Raw genomic sequence first — 6,746 nt, forward strand, 5'->3', positions numbered from 1 at the left:
ACATATACATGGCATGACACTTCGTTCTCAAGCCTCTGAGGGAGGGTGTGTATGTGTGTGTGTGTGTGTGTGTGTGTGAAAGCATTTATAGTGGATGTGTATGTATCTAGGTCAGCACACAAGAACTCAGAAGAATTTGTGTCGTATCTTAAATTTGTATAGCATTTTATAATTTGCAAAATGCATTAACATCAACCATCTTGTCTGACATTTTCCTACCTCGAATATATTTTAAGCAAGTTATTGCCTCATACTATGAAGAGATGATTGTGAACAAGAGAGGCCAAGTGACCCGTCCAAGGTTACAGGGTAAAGGAGGAGCAAAGATGGGGCACCTGAATTCCTTTACCTAATGCCGTGATGACCCCAGACCCCAGAGATAGAAAATTTTTTATGATGCCCGATGGATGCAACAGAAGAATGATACTCCTCTACTATTTTTTCTGAAGCACATTTCTTTGCATAATCTGGGTAGCATTACATAGAAATACAGAAGGATTAAATTTCATTACAGTTTGACATATATTTTATTATTCTGTGTACTGATATCCATTAATAATGAGGTTCTACGATGCCATTGGCTTGCAATTTTGAGAGAGTTCTGGTATAGCATGCTTCACTCTTCCCTGTTAAACAGACACACACACAAGCACACACACAAAACACATACACCTATATAGTGTATCAGAAGTTAGTAAATATTAATTAATTATTTAAGCTCTTTAAGCTCAAATAGCCAACCAAATACTTGCCCAATTTAGCCTAAAGTAAAAATATCAGAATTTGTGTTGCCCTGACCCATCACACATTTTTCTTCTTCATGGAAAAGCATTGGGATTTTATTTGATACTTCAAACGTTTTTGAAAATGTTGATAAACACAAGCTGTACTTGGAGCTCGATGACAGACAGGCTTTCAACATACGGGATTTTCATCTGAGAACGTTACTTTTTTTCAAAAGCCATTCAATCTTAGGCCTTTTCCTGAAGGTATGTGTCATGACATTGTACAAAAAAGCAGGGGAACTGTCTTTAAAAACAGGTTGCTACTACTTCCTGTGAAGTTCATAAAGTCCCTCTCGCTTTGGTTAGTCATCCAGAACGCAGGCGAGGGGCTCAGACTCTTTCAGGAAGCGGGAACCGGACTCTCTTCCTTGCTGCTCTGATACTGCCTCCAGTCAGACTTGTCTGGGATATTAAGGATGGCTTGATTGGCCATCCAAACTGCAAAGGAAAATTTCTTTTAATTCTGTGGACAAGCTTCTCTCCTGTGTCAAATTCAACGTAACAATATGCTACTCCTGGCTGTGCAATCTGCTGGATGGCAGGGTGCTCTGGGATTTCCAGGAGCACTCTGTTGTTCCCGTGCCCGGGTAATGAAGCCATCTCTAATGTCATCGGGGGTGTAGAGGCTGAGTGGTACAGGAATGACCTGTTGCTGGAGGTGATGTCTCTTGTTATCTCTCTAAAATAGAACACACCATTTCCCTCAGCTCTTAACGCACTGCCTCAGCGTAGCTTATGCTTACCCACCTCTACCGCCCCCTCTGCCGAAAGTTCTGCCACTGAATGGTAGTGTCCAATGGGCAGGATAAGGACACGGTGATCAGATAAGCCTCCTTTGGCCAGATCAAGGTAGCAATGTGTGCCAATGTTGACCACAAGATGCTTTTCCACTTTGGGCAAGCTGGGCAAAACCAGCAAGGGCCTGGAATCTGGGGAGATCTACGAGGCTGCTTTAGGTTTGGAGAAGACTTGTTACTTGCCTCTAGATGAACACTTCCTTCCCTGCCTCATGCACCTATCCCCTTAGCCATCTTACAGAAGAACAGAGCAGTTACAGGTGATTAAAGAAATGATGGGAAGTGTACACCTAGCTTTTAAACAAATCATTGGTCATATAAGCAGGAATGATTTCATCCTCTGTGTGTGTTGCCTATAAAACACCTATTTAATTTTAACCATCATTATTGTGAGCCAGCCTTGTGGAAGTGGGAAAGAGCCATCTGCTCTGGAAAGGTGATTATGAATAACATTTAATGAAGCTTCATCTGGCCAGTACTGATTGGGACAGAATTGCATGGTGATTAGTGACAGCTTGGAGATCGGGGGAATTGGGTTGGAATGGGGACTCCTGCTTACCACCACTGTGACCTCAGACAGTTGTTTAACCTCTTTTAGTCTTTGTCCCTTTATCTGCAAAGTGACGATAATCATATCTACTTCATAGAGTTCTTGTGAGGATTAAATAAGAAAATGCACGTATAGCACTGTGCCTGGCACGTAATAAGTGTTCAGTGAGTGGCTGCTATTACAAGATCTCTGGCAACAAGTTTATAAGCAAGATTTACTCCTGATTCAAGAGCTCAGAGATATTTTTTAAACATTCTTAAATTTTTGTCCTTTGTTATAAAACTTAACATAAACACTATGTGTGAATATTCCTGTCTGTTATAATGTTACTCTTAGAGTTACGGGACTTTCTGACCCTACATTTCTTACTTCTTTCCTAGTCCAAGTTTCTGTGTATTTGCCAAATTATACCAAATCATGGCTACCTCACTCTGAGAAAAGATCCATTTGCTACTCTTGTGCTCAGTGTCTAGGGTCCTGATCTCTGCAAACTTGATTTTCCACACCCACTTTGCCAATTGCTTTCTGAGTAGATACGGCTAATGGGAGACAAACCATTGAAAATTGGAGGACTAGGGGAGGGAAGCCAGGTTACTTTCCTACCATGTCCTTTGACTTTGGGCTGCATTTCTAGTGTAATCTGAGTCTCCATAATTCCACCTGTCTCTGTCAGACCTCTCTGTGGTCACAGTTTCCTTTGGGCAGATCTCTGCCACAGTTCTAGTTCTTATTTGATCCCTGCCTCCATCAGGGGCTGTTCCTCTGTGGTTTCAGCTTCTGTCAGGATGCTCTGTGTTCAGGCCTCTGATAGCATCACCTCCTTTGACTCTCCAGCTTTAGAATAACGTTTTGCTGATACTAATTACTGGGTGTTGACAGTAAACTCTGAGTAGCCTCAGCATTCCCTAACTGTCTTTAGCTCATCCTATTCCTTTGTAACTAGTGGCCTATATTAATAACCTATGTTGAACTACTTGGTCCGGATTCCCTCCTGATTAGACCTGACTGACTCAATCATGGTCATTCCAAGGCTGTTTTCTAAGCAATTGATCCTGTGTAGAAATTTGATCTTTAGAGAACTTTGCATTTGAGAGGACATTTATAAAAGGAAATATTAAACTATGACATCTTTTTTTAATTCAAGAAATTTACTGCTCTAGACTTCAATAACTAATGTTATTAGCAAATAGCTAAACAGGAAAAATTCTGTGCCTAAGACTATTAGGTAAAAAATACAGTGATGTCCAAGACATAGCCACATGCCCAGAGGAAGGACAAAAAACTCTTTATTTTCTCCATTCTTACTATTAGTATCATAGTTTCTGATACTTAGGAGTTTGAAGTAGGAATAATTCAATTAATTTCAAGTTTGTCCTAAATAAAAGAGCTTGAAATGATAAACTAAACCTCAGACTTTATGTATTAAGATTATTTTTCCTGTCCCTCATTCATATATTTCCTCCAAAACAAATAAACAAAAGAAAATACTAATCAAATATTTAAAGAGATAACTAATAGTAGCCAATAAAATTTCTGCTTAATTGTAGAGAATTTCATAAAATAAGCCTGGTATTTCCAACTTGCTGCTTAATTCAATGCAGAAGAATCACTTATGACTTCTTTCAACTTTGCAGATCATCTGTAATTTAAGGGGAAAACAGCTGCCCAGAGGGAAGAAGGTGGATTGAACTCTGAAGTTTAGGAAAATCATATGAACTAAACATCTCAAATAAAACACAATCAGATTTTCTTAGGCAATCAGAAGGCCACATACATAAGCTTTCATCTTTGCACAAATGGGCTGTATCCAATAGGAAAGAGAACGTGGAACATTCAATGTGTCCTGAGACATGTTTCTTTGTTTAATTGCCTGAGTTGGTTCTTTTCTGTTTCTCATGCTCTTTGGAAAAATATCATCCATCCATCAGGGTTATGGAACTTATCTAACATTGTGGAATACCTGCTTTGATGGACTTATGTGACCACTATGTTAATGTAAATAAATAAATTTATTAAATTGACCATTTCAGGCAAATGTGCGCTAAGGTAAGCTAAGAATTATTTATCTTAGTTGGTGCAGCTGGTGTTTAGTAGATGTTATTGACCTAGAAAAATATCACATTTTGCCAACAATAATGAAACTAATTTAAAAAAAAAGGTTATTCAGGAAGGAAACCTATGTTATTGAGACCATTTCTCAAAACTTTCTATCAAAATAATATACCCATAAAAATGAGTCAATTAGGGAAAAAATGTAGTGCTTTAATGACACAGAAAGTGTTTGTAAGAGAAAAAACTCAATCCAGGACTTAGCTTTGGATTCCATCATTATAAAAATGTACTGTAATAATGGAAAAATATGTTTAAAGATCGATGCAATTATAAAGGAAACTAGGAGCCATTATATGAGGGAAGGTAAACTAATACAATGCTTATTTATATAATAGACTATTTTTTAGATCAGTTTTAGATTTACAGAAAATTGAGCAGAATGTACAGAGAACTCCCAGATACTCCCTTCCCTCTGAACATAGTTACCCTTATTATTAACATTTTACATTAGTGTGGAACATTTGTTACAACTGATGGGCCGATAGTAATACACTATTATTATTTTTTCTTATTGAAGTATAGTTGATTTACAATGTTGTATTAGTTTCTGGTGTACAGCAAAATGATTCCACACATTATATTAACTGAAGTTTATAATTTACATTAGGATTCATTCTGTGTTGTATATTCTATGGGTTTTGACAAATGTATAATGACACCTATTCACTATCACAGTATCATTCAGATTGGTTTCACTGCCCTGAAAATCCTCTGTGGTCCACTTAGCCATCCTCCCTCCCCTTCTCCAAATCCCTGGCAACTACTGACCTTTACACTGTCTCCATAGTTTCACATTTTCCAGAATGTCGTAGCGTTGGAATCACATACAATATAGACTTTTCAAATTAAATTATTTCACTTAACAATATGCACTTAAGTTTCCTCTACATCTTCTCATGACTTGATAGCTCATTAATTTTTACTGCTGAATAATATCCCATCATACAGATATGCCATCATTTGTTTATCCTTTCACCTATTGAAGGACATTCTGTTGCTTCCACGTCTTGGCAATTATGAGTAAAACTGCTGTAAACATTCATGTGCAGAATTTTGTCTGGGCATTAGTTTATAACTTATTTGGACATTTATGTGAATTTTAACATTTATAACAGTTTTATGAAAGCTTTATGGTATAAACTTCTCACTAATTGATTTAAAAATATTAACTAAATTGACAAATTTCTGGAAAATACATATATTAGTAAATTTACTTAAAGAAGCAATTGTAAGATCTGAATTGTCCTATAAATACTAATACATTACATAAGTACCCAAAGATATTCCCACTAAGAAAATTCCAAGTGCAGATTCTCTATCAGTATGTGTAAACTAGTGTTCATGGAACAAATAATTTCAATTTTAATCATACTGTTCCAGGGTACTAAAAGTTTATTTATGAGGCTAGTGCAATTTCAATACCAAAATGCAACAAAAATAGTAAGGAAACAAAAGCATAGGAAAATTTTATTTATGAAGCAAAGATGCAAAAATCATAAATAACATGCTTACAAAAAGAATTTAGAACATATATAAAGCATAACGGTATAATCCACTATGACAAAGTTGAGTTTATTTCAAGAAGAGATTTTTGTATTAATAGTAAACAGTAAAGTAATATAATTTTCCATATTACAAAATAAAAGGAGATCATAAAATTACCTCAACAATTGCAGAAAAATCACTCAATAAAATATAATATTAATTGATGTTGATGTTCTTGGCAAATTAGAAACAGAAGGGAACTTCCTTAATTTGAATCAAAATCAGCAGTAAACATTATACACAGTGAGAATACACTGAAGACTCTACCTCTGAGTTTGGGAAGAAGACCAAGATTCCAAGTACTACCTTTTTTATTCAATATTTTACCAGTGTTTCTAGACAGTGTGGTATGACTAGAAAAAGAAATGTGTTTAAGTGTTAGAAAGAACCAAAAATAGAAAATTTATTTGCAAAACATACAAATGTGTACAAGGAATAACCAAAAGTGCCTACAAATATGTTATTCAAATTAATAAAAGAGGAAGGCAAATTTGTTAAATGAAAATCTGCCTAGTAAAATAATTATGTCCCTATGTAACAGTAATAAATAGTAAGAATGCAAACAAAAAATGTAAAGATATCATTTATAATAGCACCAAGCATACTTGAACAAACAGAATATGTTCAAGAACTTTATAAGGGGATTTAAAAAATTGAAAGATTTAAACAATACCTAAATAAGTAAAAAAATAAATTATATTAATTGATTTTACTTCCAAATGATTTATAGATGTAGTGCCATCCTAGTCAAAATCATAGCATGTCTTTTTTCATAAAAATTGACAAGCTGAGTAAAAAACTGACATGTAAATTCAAGGCAGTGCATATAAACACAGTCTTGCAAAGACTTGCTCTACTGTATATGAGGACTTACTCCATAGACACACATGTATAGAAATGTGGAATCACTGTGTTATGCATCAGGAACTAACTTAGTGTTGGAGGTCATTTACACTT

At 35.6% G+C, this 6,746-nt stretch overlaps 1 pseudogene; it reads right to left on the reverse strand.

The window, feature by feature from the left end:
• Window positions 1–1,125: 1,125 nt before the first annotated feature.
• LOC102531622 (CWF19-like protein 1 pseudogene) lies at window positions 1,126–1,796 on the reverse strand (annotated as a pseudogene).
• Window positions 1,797–6,746: the final 4,950 nt, after the last annotated feature.

Source organism: Vicugna pacos, chromosome 8 (genome assembly GCF_048564905.1).
Source record: "Vicugna pacos chromosome 8, VicPac4, whole genome shotgun sequence".
Taxonomy (NCBI): domain Eukaryota; kingdom Metazoa; phylum Chordata; class Mammalia; order Artiodactyla; family Camelidae; genus Vicugna; species Vicugna pacos.